This window comes from Rutidosis leptorrhynchoides, chromosome 11 (genome assembly GCF_046630445.1).
Source record: "Rutidosis leptorrhynchoides isolate AG116_Rl617_1_P2 chromosome 11, CSIRO_AGI_Rlap_v1, whole genome shotgun sequence".
Lineage (NCBI taxonomy): Eukaryota > Viridiplantae > Streptophyta > Magnoliopsida > Asterales > Asteraceae > Rutidosis > Rutidosis leptorrhynchoides.
This window is the reverse complement of record NC_092343.1, coordinates 387,954,296-387,980,424: the sequence shown is the minus strand read 5'-3', so window position 1 is coordinate 387,980,424 and position 26,129 is coordinate 387,954,296.

Genomic DNA, 26,129 nt, shown 5'->3' with positions numbered 1-26,129 from the left:
ATTAGTGATGTTCCCTAATTCTTAGGTTACCAAGCAATAATAATCAGGGGAAAAATATTCATATCAATTGTGGCAATTATCACGTCCACATAATTCAATGGTGGCAATTATCACGTCCACATAATTCATTCGAGGAATGTTTTGCTTGTGTCTATCTCGTCAAACGTTTATAAAAGCATTTCATGTATTCGCAGTTCAAAATGTAGTTCAAAAGCATTTAATAAAGCAGTTGTAAAAGTAGCGCATGTATTCTCAGTCCCAAAAATGTAAAGAGTAAAAGGTTTCAAATGAACTCACCAAATGTATTTTGTAGTAAAAATACATATGACTATATTGAACAATGCAGGGTTGGCCTCGGATTCACGAACCTATATCAAGTATTTATATTAACACAAAATAGTAATCGAACAAGTTTATATATGTTATTATTAATAATATACTTGTTATATTATATGTTATATAGATAAATTTTTACTTAATCTATATATTTTACATAGCTAATACTTATCTCATTAAATTTAAAATATAGAAATTACTCATTTAAAATATTATTTAATATATAATATTTATATTAATGTAGTTAAGTCTTATGTCATAAATATATTTTTATATAGAAAATCTTTAGTTGATATATTAATAATACTAATAATAATAGTGATAAAGATAATACTAATTTTAACAAAAATGATAAAAAAAAAAATAATGATAATAATAATAATAATAACTATAAAATAATGATTTTTCTAATAACAATAATACTAATACTTATATTAATAACTATAATGATAATAATACTACTTATGATAACAATTACAATAATAATACTTATGGTAATAATATAAATGATAATCTAATAACACTTGTATTAGTAATAATAATAATGTTAATAATAATAATAATTATAATAATAATTATTATAATAATAAAGAAAGGAAGATAGTGAGTATGTCGGTGGATTTGAGGGGTTGTTTTACGGCAACAACAGCAGTAGCAAGACTGCCGTATACAGTAGTAGTTAAACGGTATCACAAAGGTGTGTTTGATTTCGTTTTTAATCGTCATAAACAGAAATAAAAGCAATGTGGCAGTAGCAGGAACAACGTAGCAGTAATGGCAGTTTTTGTGGTGGTTGTTTTGATGACTTTTGAATGGTGGACTGCAGCTACGGAGAAGGTTGTTCTAGGGTGGTTTTACAGCATTCGATGGTGGTTATTTGATGTGATATAGTGTAGGTGACGGTGGTTGAGGAGAGGTGGTGGTTCATGAATGTTTACAACAGGGAGACAGCTGCAATAGCAGCAAAATAACAGCTGATGTTAATTAGTTGAAATGGTGTCGATGGTGATTCCAAGTGTGGTGTTCTCGGTGATGTTAGTTTTCAAAGGTGGCGAGTTTGGTTTGTTGAGTCTTCCTCCTTGCTATTCGTACAGCTTGTAACAATTACATGGCGATTTGATTATGATTACAAAAGAAAGAAAATAAATACGCAGTTTGTTCTTGTTCAAAACAGAAAATGAAAGTGAGGGATAGAGGAGAGAAAGAAAGAAGAAGTTGGCGTATGGTTGAGTCAAGGAAGGTTAAGGGTAGTGATGGTTGAATATCATCTATCTATTATTATAATGCTTAAAATAAAAGCAATACATAGCAATAATTAGGAAGATACTGTGGTTTGCCGTGTAAGTGTTAGACAAACAAGATAGTGATGTGCGTGATATATGAATGTATATGTTTATATGTAGACATAAGATACTAATATATGATTAAAGCAAACTCAAATCATAATTCAAAGTATCACACTAATAATTTAGTTCACGGCTAAAATGATTGACACAAGTGGGAGTATTATTAAAGCAAAAGCAACCATTAAATAATAATTAACTACATTTAAGAAGAGAAAACAAAACGTGGGATTTGAATGAATTAAATAGTAAAGCCATCGCATGATTGTCTTTTATACGGGCAGTTTTCACACGCAGTGCTATATCATGTCCATTGCTAAACAGTTGTCGTATAAAAGTTTTCCTAAAAATTCCAAACTTTTAGATTAAATATAATTAATTATTTCACTCATTAACTGTTTGAAACCTGATCAAAAAGGTTCGATAATTATTTATTTTCTGTTCCAATTTATATGTACGGAGTACAAAAACTTAGTTCGAAAAGGTAAAAAAAAATATTTATCAAAATTATTATCTTTTTATTCAAATTTTGGGAACAACTTTTATTTTAAAACTTCATATATATATATATATATATATATATATATATATATATATATATATATATATATATATATATATATATATATATATATATATATATATATATATATATATATATATATATATATATATTAGACCTATTTTAAAAATAATTAAACTTCAACCGAAAACTACAGACATTTACCATTTAAACTCATAATTAATTATATTCAATATACGCTATGTATATATATATAAACGTTTTTAAATAACAAAATTTACTACACAAATAAGTATATATTAAATATTTAAATTAAATATAACAATATATATATATATATATATATATATATATACAAGAGTTATACATATAAAATAATAGTTTTTATTACAATGTATTTTATTGTACATATTTATTTATAACTATAAGTGTATATAATAGTTTATTAATGTTCCAGTTATTATATGTATTATAGATTATAGATATATTTATATATACACATTTTTATATATATCCACATACTTACAAGCAATGATTCGTGAATCATCGAGGACAGTCGAAGGGTAATTGAATTCATGAAAAACAGTTCAAAATTTTGAGACTCAACATTACAGACTTTGCTTATCATGTCGAAATCATATAAAGAATAAGTTTAAATTTGGTCGGAAATTTCCGGGTCGTCACAGTACCTACCCGTTAAAGAAATTTCGTCCCGAAATTTGATTGGGATCGTCATGGCTAACAATAAGAATATTTTTATGACGCATATGAGTTGATAAAAACAGAATTTATTACCATAGAGTAATATGGATGATATGATTCGATTACTCGAAGAGTACGAGTGAAGCTATCACAAAAGAGTGAAATAAATAATTGCATGTTCGTCTTAACCGGTGACGTAGTCACGGTTGATTTCCGAAATTACAGGGATTTAGAGAAAATCCTTGTAATAAGATTTGATTCTTCAGAATTTAAGGAAATTAGGATCTTTTTTGGTTAAATGCGATAATCTGTTCGGATTGCTCTGTCGGATATTTCACTAATAATCCACCCTCTTCATTTCCTTATTTTCACAGTTCACACCTTCTATTCTTTCTCCCTCAATTCAAACTTTTGTTTTCTCCTCTCGACTTTAAGTCAAGCGAATAATGGTCCAGAATTCGTAGGTATGAAGTTTTGAATGAACATGACTAATGTTCTAAAAGAGAGATTATATTAGCACGATCTTGATTGGTTAGATTAACAGAATTTTTAAAGAAAAGATAGAACTATCAGGAAGATATGTTCTCGATAGGTTTGGAGATTAGGTAGAATGTAAGAGTCGTGTAACATGGCACATGATGACGTTATGGTCTGTGAATCATCACGTTTCATTAGAAACTCGGCATGACTTACTGTAATATAATCACGTTGATCAAGTGTCATTATATTATACTAACTCATGCATCAGTTCCCAACACTACTTCAAAAACATTCATATTTTAAATTCAAAGGTTCGCAGAATATAGAAACTAAAACAGTTTCCTTTTATGATATAATACGGATAGCGCAGAGAATGAGAATATTTATGAAGATATCTTCAGAAATATTGAGGATATTAATGAAGAAAGGTACGATGATATCTTAAGATTTCAGAATCAAATTGTGATGAAAAAATTCATTCACGATGATTTAGAGTGGTTAAGGAGTAAGATATTCGCTAAAGATTTCATCAGAAACAGAATCATCTGGATTCTTTATGTACAAGTTTAGTCCTTGTAATTTGTTCAGAGTCTTCTTCATGGTTTGCTCAATCCGGTTTCCAGTTCCAACTTTTCTGAGCTTTGCCAACATACTATTCTTTATCTTTATACCTTCGACAATTAAGGTCGTGTACAGTTTTTGCTACTGTATTCAGCTTGTACAGTTTTTGCTGCTGTATTCACCTTTTTCAGAATTTGAAGTTTTGATTTGTAGACTGGGTGCTTTTCAAAATTTCAGAGTTGAAGGTTATAACTCTAAGAGATAAATGTTATATGGATACATATAACTGTTGATGTGGAATCGTTGTGAGACTCAAAATACATATTTGCTGATTCCCGGTAATTGGTATGACAATTCTTGTTACAAGATGCGGATGTGTACATGGTGAGACTTCAATAGATAAATATAGTGATTTGTCGGAGGGATTTAAACCAACGAGCGACGAGGTTGCTGGTACATCTACTGGTAATATGGTACAATATAAAAGGTTCTCCGGTAACAATAAAAGAGCACGTTTTTATATATCAAGGTTATAATAAGGTTGTTTCGAACGAAAAGTCGAAGTTGACTTGCTGGAGCTGTGATAAAATTTGCTACTTTGAAAAGGAATTGCAATGTTATTTTCGGTAATATCAATGCCAAAAGAGCTAGCACAGATACAGTTTAAACGTTTACTCAGGTTCCGAGTGTTTTCAGGTGCATAACAATATGCATCAATCTTTTCTTCCGTAGATGAAGTGCGGTTGGTTCATCCTCTCGATTGAGGTGTTTTCAAAAATCATGAAAGGTTTGAACGCATATTGTAATCGTTGAGATACAAATGAGGTTTAAGATGAAATCAAGTGGCAAACTTGAAGAATTGTTTAGTTTCATATATTATAATCAATATTTCAATTCATTTTAATTGTCCAGTTTTATTAGTCCACAGTCGATAGTCCACAGTTAACAGTCCAATAATTCATATATAGTTTAATATATAATATTCGAATTAATTAATACGTATCGTGACCCGTGTACATGTCTCAGACTCGATCACAACTCAAACTATATATATTATTGTAGAATCAACCTCAACCCTGTATAGCTAACTCCAGCATTACTGCATATAGAGTGTCTATGGTTATTCCAAATAATATATATAGATGCGTCGATATGATATGTCAAAACCTTGTATACGTGTCCCGATATTTAAAGTGCGTAAAATAAATAACAGAAATTAAATGACGATAAATAAAATTGCGAGAATTAAAATTGCGATAAATAAAATGCGATAAATAAATTGCGATAAAAGGTAATACGGAATTAACAGTTAGCGTGGATTCTTAACAAAATTTCTCATAGTTAATTTGTTTGTTTCTAACAAATTTTATTTTGTCCAATGTTTTCTTCATTATGCCACTTGTTGGATTCTGGTAAATCAAAATCCAAATATGAAATTGGATGAAAATGGTTATTCTGCGGTGAAGGGATACGTATATCGGTGGTTGTAAGTAGGATAGTGAATGACTGTTGAATCAGCTTCGAATAATGTACAATGTAATTTGTTAATGTGAAATCTAAATATTCCAAGGGTATTACCTACCCGTTAAAATATTTTCACCATTAACAGTTTGTACAAAAGAATTTTTAATTACAATCTTTATGAAAACATATATACATATATATTTTCTTCATATGTAATTATGGATTTAATGAGTTAATATAACATTAAACTCATTTGCCTTTCGGTTAGAATTAGAGTACATAATCTCTAAAACATTAGAGGTTACATAATCATCATGTCGAACGAAGATAATTGATGTAGAACGATACATAGAACAATGATTATACTCGAGGTACAGAATGAGATGTTGAGGCATGTGGTGTTGAAACTTGGTTTGTTGGTGGTACTGGTGTTGATGTTGCTGGTACTGTTGGTTCCGGTGATGTTGCTGAAGCTGGTACGTTTTGCTCCATATTCTCCAAATTGATTACTCGAGCGCGGAGCTCGTTGACTTCTTCCATTATTCCGGGATGATTGTCGGTCGGAACAAGCGAATGAATAAGGTTTAGAATTTGAGATAGTATATAGTCATGACGAGATGCCCTGGAAATGAGAGAGAAAATAGTATTACGAACAGGTTCGCCGGTAAGTGCTTCAGGTTCTTCGCCAAGAGGGCAATAAGGTGGATGGAAGGGATCACCTTCTTCTTGTCTCCATTGATTGAGGAGGCTACGAACTTATCAGATGAATTGATGATGGCTAAATGGTTGATCCATTCTGGTCTCACTGCTTTCGGAGTTTGAGTGGAAATTCATATCAAAATAGCTGTCGGAATCCGAGGGATTTGAACTAGTTGAGGGATTCATCTCGTACGATCAGATGAAGGATTTTTGATAAGAAATAGATTATAGGATGTAGATTAGTACCCGGCAATACATAATTTACATATGCATATATAATACTAAAATCCAAAATGTTACGGAGGAATCTACAAAAGCTGTCAGGCAAAGGTAACAATAACAGATACGCTAAGATATGAATTTATCTATACACTGTCTATGCATTAGAGGTAGTAAGACATGTCTAGACTTTAAGGATGATAAGCAAATAATTTTCGACACTAAATGATAGGCAAAACTTTTGACATGCAGACACGGTCGAAGTCCAGACCCACTAATGCATCTAAACAACTATCAGTTAGACACACTAATGCAAGACCTGATTCGCTAAGACCACCGCTCTGATACCAACTGAAGCGACCCATCCTAATCCATCTAAATGAAGTCCATATCGATTACAAACGATTCACAATAGTTGATTACATCGCGAGGTACTTGACCTCTATATGATACATTTTACAAACATTGCATTCGTTTTTAAAAAACAAACTTGCTTTACATTGAAAGTTGATGGCATGCATACCATTTCATAATATATCCAACTATAATTGACTCGATAATAATCTTGATGAACTTGACGACTCGAATGCAACGTCTTTTGAAATATGTCATGAATGACTCCAAATAATATCTCTAATATGAGCAAATGCACAGCGGAAGATTTCTTTCATACCTGAGAATAAACATGCTTTCAATTGTCAACCAAAAGGTTGGTGAGTTCATAAGTTTATCATAAAACAATAAAATTCATCATTTTAATAGACCACAAGATTTAAATGTTGCATTGTACAAATGGGCCCGAATCCTATACCCACCTGTAATGTACATGCGATATCTTTTAAATACAGTACACCTTTCTCGTGTACGAAATCCTTTTTCATAAATTTTAGTAACCGTACACATATTTCATGCACAAAAATAACATACATATAACCTGTGTATAAAATCATTCTCTCGATATATAAGATTCACTTTTCATTGCTTGCATAGCTTGGCTTGGTAACCGACCTTAACATATAATGCGCATAATAATATCCCCAAAATAGAACATCTCGTCTGTATAATAATCATATAAACTTCGAAGTACTAAACACCATGCCCACTAGCCCTTCCGTCTAGTGAACATTCTGGGTGGGGGTGTTAAACCCGGTAGCTACCTTTAGGATTCGCGTCACTTACGCGTGCACTAATTCTCAAAATTAGTGATGTTCCCTAATTCTTAGGTTACCAAGCAATAATAATCAGGGGAAAAATATTCTTATCAATTGTGGCAATTATCACGTCCACATAATTCATTGGTGGCAATTATCACGTCCACATAATTCATTCGAGGAATGTTTTGCTTGTGTCTATCTCGTCAAATATTTATAAAAGCATTTTATGTATTCGCAGTTCAAAATGTATTTTAAAAGCATTTAATAAAGTAGTTGTAAAAGTAGCGCATGTATTCTCAGTCCCAAAAATGTAAAGAGTAAAAGGGAGCAAATGAACTCACCAAATGTATTTTGTAGTAAAAATACATATGACTATATTGAACAATGCAGGGTTGGTCTCGGATTCACGAACCTATATCAAGTATTTATATTAACATAAAATAGTAATCGAACAAGTTTATATATGTTATTATTAATAATATACTTGTTATATTATATGTTATATAGATAAATTTTTACTTAATCTATATATTTTACATAGCTAATACTTATCTCATTAAATTTAAAATATAGAAATTACTCATTTAAAATATTATTTAATATATAATATTGATATTAATGTAGTTAAGTCTTATGTCATAAATATATTTTTATATACAAAATCTTTAGTTGATATATTAATAATACTAATAATAATAGTGATAAAGATAATACTAATTTTAACAAAAATGATAAAAAAAATAATGATAATAATAATAATAACTATAAAATAATGATTTTTCTAATAACAATAATACTAATACTTATATTAATAACTATAATGATAATAATACTACTTATGATAAAAATTACAATAATAATACTTATGGTAATAATATAAATGATAATCTAATAACACTTGTATTAGTAATAATATTAATGTTAATAATAATAATAATAATTATAATAATAAATGGAGTAAAATTGCTACCTCAAGAAATAGCTTTAAAAAAAAAATTGATGCCATCGCCCGGGCTCGAACCCAGGACCTCTCGTTCAATAACCACATGCCTGACCTATACTCTGTCTGTTCCTTTTCTGATTCAATTAATACTTAAATTCTTTTAACCCGTTATTCGCGCCCAACAGAAAAATAAGGATCTCGGCCCAACTATAAGTAATTGGCCCAACATGATTTAATACATTCATGGCCTGAAATAAGCTGGCCCAATATCCCTCGGCCCACGATGTATTAGGTTTATGTGTCCAGAAAAAAATCACGAAGTCACAGATAAAAAAATATAAGGGTTTCGGTTAATCCAGTATCATGATCAACGAATTCGTTCATCTAACCATCATCATCTCATCATATCATCTTGCATCATCGATATCACTGAATCATCATTATCATCATGTTAACATCATCCTCTTCATCGAGTCATCACCATCATCAACATCATCGTGATTCATTCACGATTATCATCATCATGATCTTAATCATAACATCATCATATACGTTTCATCGTATCATCATCTTCACCATCGTGCATCATCACCATAATCACTATTCATCATCTTCTTAAATGGGTTTTGTTGTTTTTGGGTTTTTCAAAAGCAAAACGAAATAGAAAGGAAGATAGTGAGTATGCAGGTGGATTTGAGGGGTTGTTTTACGGCAACAACGGTAGTAGCAAGACTGCCGTATACAGTAGTAGTTAAAGGGTATCATAAAGGTGTGTTTGATTTCATTTTTAATCGTCATAAACAGAAATAAAAGTAGTGTGGCAGTAGCAAGAACAACGTAGCAGTAATGGCAGTTTTTGTGGTGGTTGTTTTGCTGACTTTTGAACGGTGGACTGCAGCTATGGAGAAGGTTGTTCTAGGGTGGTTTTGCAGCGTTCGATGGTGGTTATTTGGTGTGATATAGTGTAGGTGACGGTGGTTGAGGAGAGGTGGTGGTTCATGAATGTTTGCAACAGGGAGACAGCTACAATAGCCGCAAAATAACAGCTGATGTTAATTGGTTGAAATGGTGTCGATGGTGATTCCAAGTGTGGTGTTCTCGGTGATGTTAGTTTTCGAAGGTGGTGAGTTTGATTTGTTGAGTCTTCCTCCTTGCTATTCGTACAGCTTGTAACCGTTACATGGCAATTTGATTATGATTACAACAGAAAGAAAATAAATACGCAGTTTGTTCTCGTTCAAAATAGAAAAAGAAAGTGAGGGATAGAGGAGAGAAAGAAAGAAGAAGTTGGCGTATGGTTGAGTCAAGGAAGGTTAAGGGTAGTGATGGTTGAATATCATCTATCTATTTTTATAACGCTTAAAATAAAAGCAATACATAGCAACAATTAGAAAGATACTGTGGTTTGCCGTGTAAGTGTTAGACAAACAAGATAGTGATGTGCGTGATATATGCATGTATATGTTTATATGTAGACATAAGATACTAATATATGATTAAAGCAAACTCAAATCATAATTCAAAGTATCACACTAATAATTCAGTTTATGGCTAAAATGATTGACACAAGTGGGAGTATTATTAAAGCAAAAGCAACCATTAAATAATAATTAACTACATTTAAGAAGAGAAAACAAAACGTGAGATTTGAATGAATTAAATAGTAAAGCCATCGCATGATTGTCTTTTGTACGGGCAGTTTTCACACGCAGTGCTATATCATGTCCATTGCTAAACAGTTGTCGTATAGAAGTGTTCCTAAAAATTCCAAACTTTTAGATTAAATATAATTAATTATTTCACTCATTAACTGTTTGAAACCTGATCAAAAAGGTTCGATAATTATTTATTTTCTGTTCCAATTTATATGTACGGAGTACAAAAACTTAGTTCGAAAAGGTAAAAAAAAATATTTATCAAAACTATTATCTTTTTATTCAAATTTTGGGAACAACTTTTATTTTAAAACTTCATATATATATATATATATATATATATATATATATATATATATATATATATATATATATATATATATATATATATATATATATATATATATATATTAGACCTATTTTAAAAATAATTAAACGTCAACCGAAAACTAAAGACATTTACCATTTAAACTCATAAGTAATTTTATTCAATATACGCTATGTATATATATAAACGTTTTTAAATAACAAAATTTACTACACAAATAAGTATATATTAAATATTTAAATTAAATATAACAATATATATATACAAGAGATATACATATAAAATAATAGTTTTTATTACAATGTATTTTATTGTACATATTTATTTATAACTATAAGTGTATATAATAGTTTATTAATGTTCCAGTTATTATATTTATTATACATATATTTATATATACACATTTTTATATATATCCACATACTTACAAGCAATGATTCGTGAATCATCGAGAACAGTCGAAGGGTAATTGAATTCATGAAAAATAGTTCAAAATTTTGAGACCCAATATTACAGACTTTGCTTATCGTGTCGAAATCATATAAAGAATAAGTTTAAATTTGATCGGAAATTTCCAGGTCATCACATCATGTGCTATGTTACTTAACTCTTTCATTCTACTTTACCTCTAAACATATCAAGAAGATATTTTCTTAATATTTCTATCTCTTCCGTGGTTCTGGTAATTTAACAAATCAGAGAGTACTATTACCATTTCTTTCTTAGAATGTTTTCCATGATCATTCGAAATTCAAAGATTTAATCTACGAATCCGAGACGTCTTGACCACTTTACTTTAAGTCGGAAAGAATAACCGTGACTACGTCAAAAGTTAAGATGAATCTTTATTTCTTCAGTTCACTCTTTTGTGACAGCTTCACTCGTACGCTTCACATAATCGAAACGTTTTATCTATATTAATCAATAATGATAAAACTCTATTTAACAACTCATATTCGTCATGAAAACATTTTTATTGTTAGCCATGAAGATCTCTATCAAATTTCGGGACGAAATTTCTTTAACGGGTAGGTACTGTGACGACCCGAAAAATTCTGACTAATTTTAAACCAAACTCTCGATACGATATTATATTTTTGACACGATAAGCTAAGTCTGTAATCCTGAGTCCCAAAATTTTTAAATTGTTTTCAATACAATTAACCTCGACCAGTTTTGACGATTCACGAACAATTAATTGTAAGTAGTTATGTGTGTATATATATAAATGGTAATTGAAAATATAATTTGAAATATTATATGTTATTGTTATTAAAATTAATTATGTAAAATAAAATAAAAATAGGATATTATAATAATTATTATTTAAAACATATCTATATATAAATAAAATATATTAAAAATAAATATTAAATGATTGTAATGCTCGTTTGATGTTCCGATTGATATTAAGCAAGTTAAATTCAAACTTATATGATTTTAAAAATAAACGGTTTTCCGAAAATGGGTGATATAAATTATAGACTTATTAGAAATGTATTTAGGATATAATTATTAAATTTTAACACTTTTTATATTTTACTCAGGATCGAGCGCGGACAGTTGATTTAATTTTTTATTTAATAATTTAAAACAGTTAATGACCAAAATTATACAATAATGACTTAAATAAATAAAGATAATTAATATAAAAATTTGGGAATTTTCTGAACACTTTTACCGCAAATGATTAACAACGGAGTACGAAATCCAGTCCGTGAAAAATGTCGGTAGAAAGAAAAGAAAAATTCATGACTGGTGACTGTATACCTACGTTTCATATTCTTCTTTCTTAAACTTTATAATTGATTTCAAATATATACTGTTATTGATTGAGATATATATAACAAATTAATACTGTCTCCTTTTAGATTTTTCCCACAAATATCAATTTTATATGCATATATATACACATGTACATTAGATATATAGATATATGGATGATTACTACATGTTTATTTAATATGAATTAGTGAATGTATTATTCACTTTTCCTGTATCATGAAAGATACATATAACAACATAACTTTATCTTGTCACTTCCTTTGTAAAATGAAATATCCGTGATATGTGATTGAGCAACTGTTTTCGTTTTCTTTCACCTCCACTAACACACATATATTGTATTATATATTTCTAGTTTAGTTTTATATAGCTATCTCAATCCATGACAACTCATCTCCAACTATAACGGTAAATATACATGTTTAGTTTTATTGAAAAGGCTCCACATGTCTTTATTCTAATCTGGATTTCGTTTAGTACTCAACCACAACTTTCCATCTTTTGAACCCACTACTACTTATTCTTAATATCTATATCTCTATTATATATATATATATATATATATATATATATATATATATATATATATAAGTGATATACAGAAAACGCATACATACACAAAATTCATTATTCCTTCTCCATCATGTTTCTTCATCATGAGAAACCACCTCACCACATTGCAAACCACCATTGGCCATCACCACACCCGAAACCCACCATCGGTTTCCTTCACCATCACCCTCGTTAACTTCCTTACTCTCTCCCTCTCATTCTTGTTCGAAAATTCAACACCAACCGCCACCATATCTTACTATTACTTGTAGCCGTTTGTTCTATTTTGTTCGACCCAAACAATCACCTTTTACCATCACCGTGAGCATCAAACACCACCACAACTCTCTCTCTTTCTCTCTCTCTCTCTCTCTCTCTCTCCCCTTTTCTTAATCATGAAAACCGCCACCTTCATTTGATTATCACCACCACAAATGTTGCTGCAAAATTTTCGATCACCAATAAAGCCACCTTCTAACACCTCCAAGAACCACCCCAATCACCATATCGACCACCATCTACAACCATGTCAATCATCATATTTTTTTCTTCTTGCTTTTTGCGTCGTGATACCTTAAACCCACCACCACTGCAATCAAACTGAACCCACATCACCTTCTTATTCTTCTGCTGCAACTGTATCTGTTTTAGCTATTCGATGACCAAAACATATCCAAAAACCCACCTGTTTTTATCGCGATAATAGATGATAACAATGATGAAAAAGAGGAACATGCAATCGATGTATCGTTTTAATGCCCCTGCGTATTTTCTTTTCCTTAATGGCCGACAGATAATAAATCAAATATAACCCACTTGCAATGCTACAAACCCTTTTCTATTTCGTGCATAAACTGAAACCATTCAATTCTTATTTGGGCCAAAAGCTTAGATTTTGTATTACTAATGGGGCCTTGTAATCGTTGCATTATTGGGCTGAGAACCAGCCCATTGTGTTGGGCCGAGATTCAACATACATCTCTCTGTTGGGCCTATATCACGAAACCCTTTTCATAATAATGCTACAACCGCGTTTGTTTGTCTTCTGATTAAACTATAGCGGATAATATAAAACAGTTTAAGACAAGGTAATAGCGAGTTAAAAATGATAATATCAATTATGGAAGATGATAATTAAGTTTAATAATAATGAAGGACGAGGTTTAGAAGTATGTTGATCATGTTATGCGTGATATAGAATATCGATAAATTGATGTTGTATTGGACGATGATGTGATATACGAAGAAGGAGAAGATGATAACGGTAAAGATGATAAACAGTTAAGAAGTATGATGGTGATATCGTGATAATGATGTTATGGTGATGATCTTGAATTTATGATATTAAAGATGATGAAGAAGAAAATAGAAAATAAATAATACGGGTTTAATATAATTCGTATCCAATATAAATCAGAAAAACACAAATGGATCGATTGTTAAGGATATTATCAGGTTAGCGGGAGGTTGCGGGTTCAAACCCGGACTTGGGCATTTTATTAAGGGCTACTTCTTTGAGGTAGTATTACTATTACCATTATTATTATTATTATTATTATTATTATTATTATTATTATTATTATTATTATTATTATTATTATTGTTATTATTATTATCGTATCATTATAAGTATTATTATTATTATTAATACTATCATTTTATGTATTAAAAAAATAAGTATCATTATTATTTTTATCATTTTTTTATTATTAGTATTATTATTATTCGTATCATATTTATTTTTATAATTATTATAATCATAAGTATTAGTATTATTATTAGTAGTATTATTATCATTATAATTATTAATATAAATATTAGTATTATTATTAGTAAAATCATTATTTTTATAGTTATTATTATTTGGATTCATTATTATTAAAATTATCATTTTCAGTAAAGTTATCATTATTATTATTATTATTAAAAGTGTTATTTTTACAAAAATTATCATTATTATTATTATTATTATTATTATTATTATTATTATTATTATCATTATAAAATAAAACAACTTTTTATTTATTATTATTACCAACATTATTTTATCAAATAACGATTAGTTATAAAACCATATTTACTACATATCACATAACTATATTAATATTTTTATAATAAATATTAATAAATGTAATTAATTAGGTTATTAATAAAACACATAATTAAAATAACAGTTAATTCACTAATAATCCATAAATTTGTTCGATTACCATTATATGTGTTAATATATATATATATATATATATATATATATATATATATATATATATATATATATATATATATATATATAAATGATATAGGTTCGTGAATCCGAGGCCAACCCTGCATTGTTCAGTTCCGTCGTATGCATATTTTTACTACAAAATATCGTATCGTGAGTTTCATTTGCTCCCTTTTAAATGCTATTGCAATATATATTTTTAGGACTGAGAATACATACGTTACTTTTATAAATGTTTGACGAAATAGACACAAGTAATCGAAACTACATTCTATGTTGAATTATCGAACCGAATATAACCCCTTTTAGCTTGGTAGCCTAAGAATTATGGAAATGACCCCTATTGACGCGAATCCTAAAGATAGATCTATGGACCTTGACAAGTCCCATTCGGGGTACGAATGCTTAGTACCTTGATCGATATATACTGATTACGACGGCCAGTATATAGCATATTGATTGCAATGTGCCTGTATGCGGGAGATATTCTATATGCATCCTATTAGTCGGTTACCAGGTGTTCATCATATGAATGGATTTTATAGCAGTGAGTAGACCAGCACTTTGAAACGAAAATGAAATCTTGTGGTCTATTGAAATTATTGAAATGATTGTTTATGATAAACCTATGAACTCACCAACCTTTCGGTTGACACTTTTAAGCATGTTTATTCTCAGGTATGAAAGAAATCTTCTGCTGTGCATTTGCTCATTTTAAAGATATTACTTGGAGTCATTCCTGACATATTTAGGTCAGTACCTCACAATGAGACCAAATGTTGATGACTTCGTCCAGGTGGATTAGGACGGGCTATCTCAGAACCTGTCAAGGTAATGGATCGTGAGGTTAAGGGACTTAATCAAAACAAAATACCAATCGTTAAGGTTCGATGGAATACTCGTAGAGGACCCAAGTTCACCTGGGAGCGTGAAGATCAGATGAAGCAGAAATACCCGCACTTATTTCCAAATGATGCGTCAACACCTCCAACTGCTTAAAATTTTGGGACGAAATTTATTTAACGGGTAGGTACTGTAGTGACCCGAACTTTTCCATAATTATATATTAAATTAGAACTATATTTACATGATTAAATGTTTCCAACATGTTAAGCAATCAAACTTGTTAAGACTTGATTAATTGAAATGAGTTTCATGTAGACAATTGACCACCCAGTTTGTCCGGCGATTCACGAACGTTAAAACTTGTAAAAATGACATGATGATGATATATATATATATATATATATATATATATATATATATATATATATATATATATATATATATATATATATATATATATATATATAACATGATATTATGATAAGTAAGTATCTCACTAAGTATATTAACAATGAGTTATATACATAAAATGAGACTGCTGAATTAAAGAACTCGAAACGATATATATAACGATTATCGTTATAACAACGTCTTAATTAAAATAAATACATATGTATCGTATTAAGATATTAATACACTATGCTTAACATGATAAAATGATAATTAAATATATCATTAAGTGTATTAACAATGAACCACATATGTAAAACAAGACTACTAACTTAAGGATTTCGAAACGAGTTATATATGTAACGATTATCGTTGTAATGACGTTTTAATATATATATATATATATATATATATATATATATATATATATATATATATTCATACACCATGTTATCATGATAATGTAATAATTTAACATCTCATTAGATATAATAACAATGGGTTAATTACATTAAACGAGATCGTTAACTTATAGACTTCAAAAATAACTCATACATGTAACGACTAACGATGAGTTAACGACATAATTAAAATGTATATATATGTAGTGTATTAAGATGTATTAATACACATTTGAGAGACTTCAAGACTTATATCAAAATACTTATACTTAACAAAAATGGTTACAATTACATTCTCATTCGTTTTCATCAACAAATCTACTCGTATTCATTCAGTATTTGTAATCGTATGATACCCAGCTTCTAGATGTATTTACTATTGGTATATACACTTCAATGATCAGCTCTTAGTAGCCTTAATGAGTCATCAAGATATGTGGGAACCATCATTTGGCAACTAGCATGAAATATCTAACAAAACAACAAACTAATGGAGCCTATATCACTCATGCAAGTTCACGTGAATGAGGGCACACACAAACACACTTTGATTCCAATTTTCATGCATCAAACACATCTCTCTCAAGTTTTCTTTTGATGTTCTAAGTGTTCTTCATCATCTTCATCAAAATCTACATCAATCTAGCTCATAAATCCATACATAAATCAACATACAAAACAACTAATCAAGAACACTTTCAAGTTTGATAGATTACTTCCAAGCTTTCAAATCTATTCTAAGTAATCATCTAAGATCAATAAACCTTTATTATTTACAGTAGGTTATCTTTCTAATTCAAAGTAATATTCATATTCAAACTTTGATTCGATTTCTATAACTATAACTATCTTAATTCAAGTAGTAATCTTACTTGAACTTGTTTTCGTGTCATGATTCTACTTCAAGAACTTCCAAGCCATCAAAGATACTTTGAAGCTCAAGTTATTTTTTCATCATTTCCAGTAGGTTTACCTACTATACTTGAGGTAGTAATGATGTTCATAACCTTGTTCAATTCTTATATATATAACTATAATATTCGAAGAATATAACTTGTAATCACTAGAACATAGTTTAGTTAATTATAAACTAATTCGCAAATAAAGTTAATCCTTATAACTTGACTTTTAAAAACAACTTAACACATGTTATATATCTATATGATATGCCAACTTAATGATTTAAAACCTGGAAACACGATGAACACCGTAAAACCGGACATACGCCGTCGTAGTAAAACCGCGGGCTGTTTTGGGTTGGATAATTAAAAACTATGATAATCTTTGAATTAAAAGTTGTTCTTCTGGAAAAATGATATTTCATATGAACATGAAATTATATCCAAAAATCATGGTTAAACTCAAAGTAGAAGTATGTTTTTCAAAATGGTCATCAAGATGTCGTTCTTTCGACTGAAATGACTACCTCTTTCAAAAATGACTTGTAACCTGTAACTCTGACTATAAACCACCACTTTTTCTGTTTAGTTTCATAAATTTCAGTTCGTTACAAAACCATAGCAATTTGATTCACTCAAAATGGATTTATGATGAAGAAGTTATGGACAAAACAATATTGGTTAAAAATGGTTAAAAATGACTACGGGATTTATTTTATAAAATATATACTAACTATATCATTGCTAACTTTTCTTGTATTATACGTGTATTCTAACTTTTCATGGTTACACAATACGTCGGATAAATCAAAAGACACCACATACACAATATGTGTAACTACAATAGCGGTATTGTGGGTCATGATTGAGTCTTATACAACACGTGTATACTATGTACTACTAATTGTGGACTACTAATTGTGGACTACCAACGTTGGACTGCTAATTTAACAACTTAAATCATTAAAACATAAATAAAATATGATATGAATGTATTTCTATCATACCTTGATATATTTGTATATTTGGTATAGGTTCATGAATCGACCCGTGGCTAAGTCTGATTTTCAACGAATTGAAAATCTGTGAAAGTGAGTTATAATTCCATTTTTACTATCTAATATTTTTGGGATGAGAGTACATGCAGCTTTGTAAATATTTTACAAAATAGACACAAGTACTTAAAATTACATTCTATGGTTGGATTACTATACTAAATATCGCCCCTTTTAGCTTGGTAACCTAAGAATTAGGGAACAGACACCCTAATTGACGTGAATCATAAAGATAGATCTATCGGGCCCAACAAGCCCCATCCAAGTTACGGATGCTTTAGTACTTCGAGTTATTATACAGACGAGAGGATTCTGTTATACAGATGGGAGGATTCTGTTTGGGGATATTCTATATGCATCTTGTTAAGGTCGGTTACCAGGTGTTCATCATATGAATGATTTTTATGCAGATTGCATGTTACTGAAAAATGAAATCTTGTGGTCTATTATTACAAATTGATATATATATGCAGGTTAAACCTATAACTCACCAACATTTTTGTTGACGTTTTAAGCATGTTTATTCTCATGTGATTATTAAGAGCTTCTGCTGTTGCATGCTAATTAAAGACAAGAATTGAATTCAGCATGCTTGTATGATATTGTTTAAAAACTGCATTCAGAAAATAAATTTTTGTAAAATATTATTGTAAACCATTATGTAATGGTCGTGTGAAAAAGTTGTATTTTAGATTATCATTACTTGATAATCTACGTTATGTCTATTAAACCTTTATCGATAGAATAAAGGTTATGGTTTGCTTTAAAAACGGATGCAGTCTTTGAAAAACATCTCATATAGAGGTCAAAACCTCGAAATGAAACCAATTAATATGAAACGTTTATAATCGATATGAACAGGACATTTCACACAGATAGCTCCACTTAAGTTCCAAAAGGGACCTAGTGTGGCACATGAGGATATTTTTGCTCCTATGTATGGACTTCCATCTCTAGATGAGAGTCCCAAGCCTAGAAGTGTGCCTAAGTTTGTTGAGGAAGTTCTTACTAATGATGAGACAATTGAAGAGGTTGTGTCAAAACCTATTGGTAAGCCTAGGTTAAAACCAAGAAAGGCCTCTAAATCTACGTCCTCTAAGTCTAAATTAAAAACCAAGGTTAAGTCTGATCACAATCCAGTGTCCAAGCTTGTTACTGAGGAAGGAGACCTAGAATACAAGACTATCCCTGGGGTCCCCATAAAGACTCCAAATGTCGAAAATAGGTACCATACCTCCACATAAACGGATTGTGAGTCATGAATGTAGACTTGATAGGAAAGCAGCTCATTACTCAGGTAAAATTTTTGACCATAGAACGTGTTTTGATTGCGGAGAATTAGGACATGTTGCATGGAATTGTTCAAAGAGTTCTCATACACCATATAGGAAGGCTGACCTGAACCAAACGTTTAATGAAAATTTGTCTAGGTCAAAATGGAAGAACAATAGACTTTTCAAGAATCGTTCAGCCTCTCCTATTAAAAAATGTGCTTCCAACCCAACTTTCAAACCTCCTAACTTTGACTCGGAAATTGTTTATCATAAACAGTCGCCGTCTAAGCATCAGGTTTGGAAAGCTAAGTCTGATGGAGGTGGTAGTTCAAGTGGTGATGATATGGTTACGACTTCGTCGAGATCCACAGGAAAATGGATGGATTTACAGGTTGTTGGTGTCAACGGGAATCCCACTGCCATTTGGGCTTGGGTTCCCATTTTGAACTAATTTTATTTTTGAGCTTGTGCAGGTTGCCATGTTTGTTTAACCTTGTTGATAGTACCTGGATTGTCGACAATGGTGCGTAACTGCCCAGGAGTAAGGCTTGTATATACTTCTGTATGCAACCCGAAATGAAACGTATGTTGTTGGCTTCTATACAATTCAGTGTAGAATGCGTTGAGTAACGTAATTTGGTGTCAAAAATCAGTCTGATATCGTCCCGAAAACGAAACTTCAAATGAGTAACCAATTTTTTTTTTTTATGTTTTCTTTACTATATTTGTACATTTGCATGTAAGGTAGTTTAAATTTCCACATTGCATTTTATTTTCTGATTGCATAAAATGGAAAAAGCCAAAAAGAAAATCAAATATATATATATATATATATATATATATATATATATATATATATATATATATATATATATATATATATATATATATATATATTGAGTTGCTTGATCAACACATTGGGAGATGACTGTATTACTGAACTTGCATGTTTATCGTTCGACGCGGATTGTAAGTAGTATAGATTAAATCAGTGATTATTCATATCAAGTACTGATAAGCTTTATGACTCAATCATAGAATGAGATGATCACACTCATAATCATGTAAATATCTTGATGAGGAAATCATGGAAAGATTTATAGTGGTTGAATGGTAGTCACCTAATTATCACGTGTGCATATTCTAGAAATAATTGTTCAGGAAATCAATAGAAGGTGAGGGTATTGCCTATTGAGATTTATACTGGACATATTTGGAGATGAATATCCCCAAGCAATAATAAAAATTTGATCTACCATTGAGTCTGACGACTAATTGGGATATTCAAGTGATCATTACAAGGTGAGGATATTTTGTACAGATATTGTATATCAAATTCTATCGGCTCGTAATGCTTGATTCCAAATATAGAAAGGTTAGTTTACATAGAGGTAAATATATTTCAAAACCAATGTCTAAAAGTATATCTGACTATTGCGGGCCGTCCATATGTTTAAGAGAGAACATATATGAATGATTTGAGCATACAAAGCAACTATGAAGTCAACAAGCATCTGCATAAAGTTCAAATCAAGTTCCAACAAGATGAAGACAACATTCAAATGTTCGAATCAAAGAAGAATTCAAATGAAGATCAAATCACTAAACATACATTATGAACATCAACATATTGAAGAATTCCAAGAAGAAAATTGAAGAAGGCTCAATCTCAAATCATTCATAGTGAGCCGCCCTCGCGTTGGCAATGATTGTTAATCATGGGATTCACATCGAACTGCCGAGTATCCTTATGCATGTGATATACGATATACCCATTAAGACAAGAAGCGGGAAATATATTTAAGATATGTACTCTAAGTTATGCTATTACAGATGAAAAGCATAGGTTTTATAGCATTTGTGTATGCACATCTTAGAATATTTAAAATACTATGAGATCTACCCGAGCCATTTAAATCGAAGGTATAGGTTGAGGTAGAAGCCCAAGGCTGACAGGAATATTCAAAATACTGTGAGAGTACTTCCTGATTAATTAGATCAGAAGTATGTGCTAGTGATAACGGACAGCGTCTGGACTTTAGTGCTCAATTGACTACCTGATACATCGTGCGATCTCAAATGAGGACTGATTCAATGATCTAATCTGACATATCAATATGTTAAAGTAATTAATCAACGTGATCATCAAAATGTCTATGAGGAAAGATTATGAAAGCTTAATGTGACTTGATATCTATAATCAGAGTTTTAATCTCTATGTACTTAATCTTAAAAATTGAACGATGATGAATTACTACTATAGTTTAGTATTGATTACATGTTAAGATCAACATTTCACAAAATTATGTGATTTTGTTTCTGTTAAAATGCATGTTAGTATTTTAGTGTAATTGCATCTGCTTTTCTTACATGCATTCATACTATGAAAAATACAAAAATATTTTTAGTGTTTTTGCATAAATTTTAGAAAATCCAAAAATATTTTCTGTCTTATTTATTTTTTAGTTACTCATGTGAATTCAAATTGACGTATCAGACTGAAGTTGAGTTTGTGTGAAAGGCGAAAAATAAAGCTGAAGTGCCAATGAATGTGAAGGAATGACGTACGTGAAAGAAAGAAATAAAGCTGCTTAATTAATTGTCTCGATGTTTATAATGTTTACGTTGTAAAGAAACGAGAGATTTATTATGTCTAACGTGCTCATGATTATATATGTCATTGTACTTTGTGATGTTTACATGTGCAGGTTATGAAGCTTTAGAAAGATATTGAAGTTAATGTGGGGTAATGATTATTTATGGGCCAAACAAAGTCAAATCTTAAATTCCGCTGCTTCTAAGAAGATTTTAAGAGATTAAAGAACTTGAAGTAACAACAGTCATAAGTTAAGGTTAATCTGATGACTGGTCAGCTTTGAAGATTATTGAGTATAACTCTCCAGATATCTAAAGAGATTTTACTCAAAGGTTCAACAAGTTGTATTTCTTGGTAATTGTATCGACTTGTGATTATCATTAGAATATGACAAGGGTAAAGATGAAGAGTGAAGACATGTGCCATATAAGGGAGTTTATTGGTGCATAAGAGAAAATCAAGTGAAGCTAATAGTAATGCCACATCTGAGGGGGGAGTATGTTGATTCTCAACGGAGTACAGTGGTGTTTATGTCCAAGTTAAAAAGAAATGTTGATCGAACTAGGTCCTAGGGGGAGTATGTTGGTGCATAAAGGCCTGAATTCGGATCAACCACACAAGTTGGGCCCATCGAACGACTGAAGCCCAATGAGTATAAATAGAGTGCAGTGGTTTTATTTTAAGGTGATGCTTATTCCACAACCCTAAATCACCCTATTTGGTTTCCTAGTCATTTTATCTCTACCACAACTACTGATACAAAAATCCACCAAGTCGAATAACGTCTCTAGGCATCGATCTAATCTGATTTACACAATCCGGTTCGACTAAATCGATCCCTGAAAGTCAACGATTCGCTAGAACATCGATCCGAAGATCCAAATGGCTCCAACATATATATACATATGCATATACATATATATACATATGTATATACATATGTATATATATATATATATACATATATATATATATATATATATATATATATATGTTAAGTGACTTTTAACCCATTCAACCTGTTTCATTTTCAGTGTTTTTATATATATTTTAACAGTGTTGTGTAATAACCCGACTTTTTCCATTAAATTATTTTAACGCCCGTCTTTTTTTTTAGATAATATCTTTCATTATCTAAATTCGTATATCCCGTTAATAAGCGTTTCCAATATCTTCATTATTTTATTATAACATCTCTCATTTACTCTAGCGTTTTTAAAATATTTCGTTTGGTTAATTCACGCACCCGCTTTTAAACTCGAGGGACTAATTTCGCCATTTGACCAAAGTGGCAACTAGTTGAACTAGTCACCACTCTTCCTCACCACTCATTCACCACCCACCTCCCTTACCTCTCTTTTCTCTCTAGTCACCAAGAACACAACTTTAACATCTTCAAAGATTCATCATCCATTTCAAATCTAGCAAGCAAACATCAAAACTAATTACGTATTTGTGATCCTTGCATCATCCTCTACATTTTGGTACCAATTTCATAGCTTGGTGTAAGCTTTTTAAAATCTCTAATTTTCATAAATTAGACCTTTAAACTTAAAAGTGTGTTAGTTAGTGTCTATGGCTCGAGTCTAACATGAATATGTGATTTATTTGCTCGATCTTGTTGTTTTGCATAAACTAGCATGAACTTGAAAAAGGGTTTGTTAAATCTTGAGATTTGGGTGATTTAATGTTTTTAAATGTTAAAGCTCGTGTATTAAATGTGTTACTAACACCATTAGCTTCGTTTTGGTATGTTGGTTGACTTAAAAAAACTTCATACACAAAATTGATGAACTCATGATTCTTGGTTAGGGTTTGATGAACTTTAAAATGGATTGTTTTGATGTATTAAATGCTATGAAATGTCATTGATAAGTGTTTAGTTGCAATGTATGCTTAATTTCCTTCGAAACGGCATATCGTATGTGTAAATTGGATTCCCAAAACATCTTATGCGTTTATGAACTTTGAACATTTGATAATGAACTTTTAACGATCATTCGACGAGGTTTTTGTTGTTGTAAATTATGAACTTGATTGATGATATGTGCTTAGTTGTATTCCTCTTCAAAATACCTTTCCAACGATGTATGGTATGCATTTTTACCATTTCCGGTTCATAAAATGTGTTTGAATGAAGTTTGGTTCGAGACTTGTCAAAATTCAGCATTTCAGCTTTTCAGTTGTTTTGGATGCCGTCCCACACCTTGGACGCCGTCCAGTCCTTCACTGCTGGACGTCGTCCAAATGCACTACAAATTTCTGTCCAGTTTGGTCGTTTCCACGTTTAATTCTAACTATGTTACGCACCTCCGATTAACATGAAACTTGGCCAACATGCTCATATATGATTATATAACTTAGAAAAATAGTTGAATACCCGACCCGACCCCGTTGACTTTAACTTTGACCAAGTTTGACTTTTAGTCAAACTTAACCAAATACTTATGCAATCGTTCTAATTTGCTTTTATACTTATATCTTGCATGAAACTTGACAGCTTGACTCACATGCTATATAATCGAGTCCTAACGAGCCATAGGACTAATTGAACACATTTCGCCCGACCTTGTGTCGTAACTGGTAATTGAAACAATTTATATTGTTTAGGTCAAGGCTAAGCAACTTTCATTTGCACAACATCTAATTTCAAACACTTTGACGTGCAACTACGGTGAGATCATAGTCCCATCTTTTCAACAACTTTTATGCTTTTAAATTATGGGATGAGAAACATATACGCTTTATACTATATACTCTTATACTTTGAACACAAGTACAAAAACAAACATTCCACGTGAGAGTTCGAACAAAATGGCTCAATTCGATTATCATTAGTTATACTTGCAGGGTGTAAGTGTAAGCGAGAACTTATGTTGTGTGGATCCATGGGGCTTGACGCGCCCTCATTCGGACGATTCGCTACCGTTGGCGAATGAAATATATTTTCGTGTATAGTGTATATTCTAACACTACGTAAAAGGGTACAAAACAGTTAAGTCTTGATAATTGGGTGCTCCACAAAAAAATTTTGTTATGCAAACGATTTGGATAATCAACTATATTAAATCTTGTGATTCAAAAGAAACAACGATTACTTACACCTATGATTTAACCAACGTTTTTCGTTGACAGTTTTCTATATGTTTCTCAGGTTCATACTTGGCTACTTGATACATGTTTCCGCACACTTTGATTACTTGCTTGGGGTCAAGCATACATGCATACGCTAGGGATGGCACTTTTGGATTCAAACTTAAAGCATACCTACTTATGCTATTTATAGCAACTGTGATTTTCAACTTATTATGTCGCAAATTATTTCGATAATACTTTTTACTTTTGCAAACTTAAATTGTTGTCGAACCGTTTGGTAAACTAAACTTTGTAAGTCTTGTACGTTTCAAATGAGTGCGACATAATTTTGGTCAAACGCGTCTCATATAGGGACTATGACCACGTAACGGGACCTAAGCTAACGGCGCCGTCAATGACGATTTTGGTGGGTCGTTACAGATGGTATCAGAGCGTTGGTTGTAGGGAACTAGGATATGCATTAGTGTGTCTGACAGAGTCGTTAGGGCGCATTAGTGAATCTAGACTACAACCAGATAGTTAATCACTGCATTCTGACTTGCATTTGCTATAGATAGCACTTACTTGACTACTTGTGCATTTATACTTGAATCATTCTTAGGCG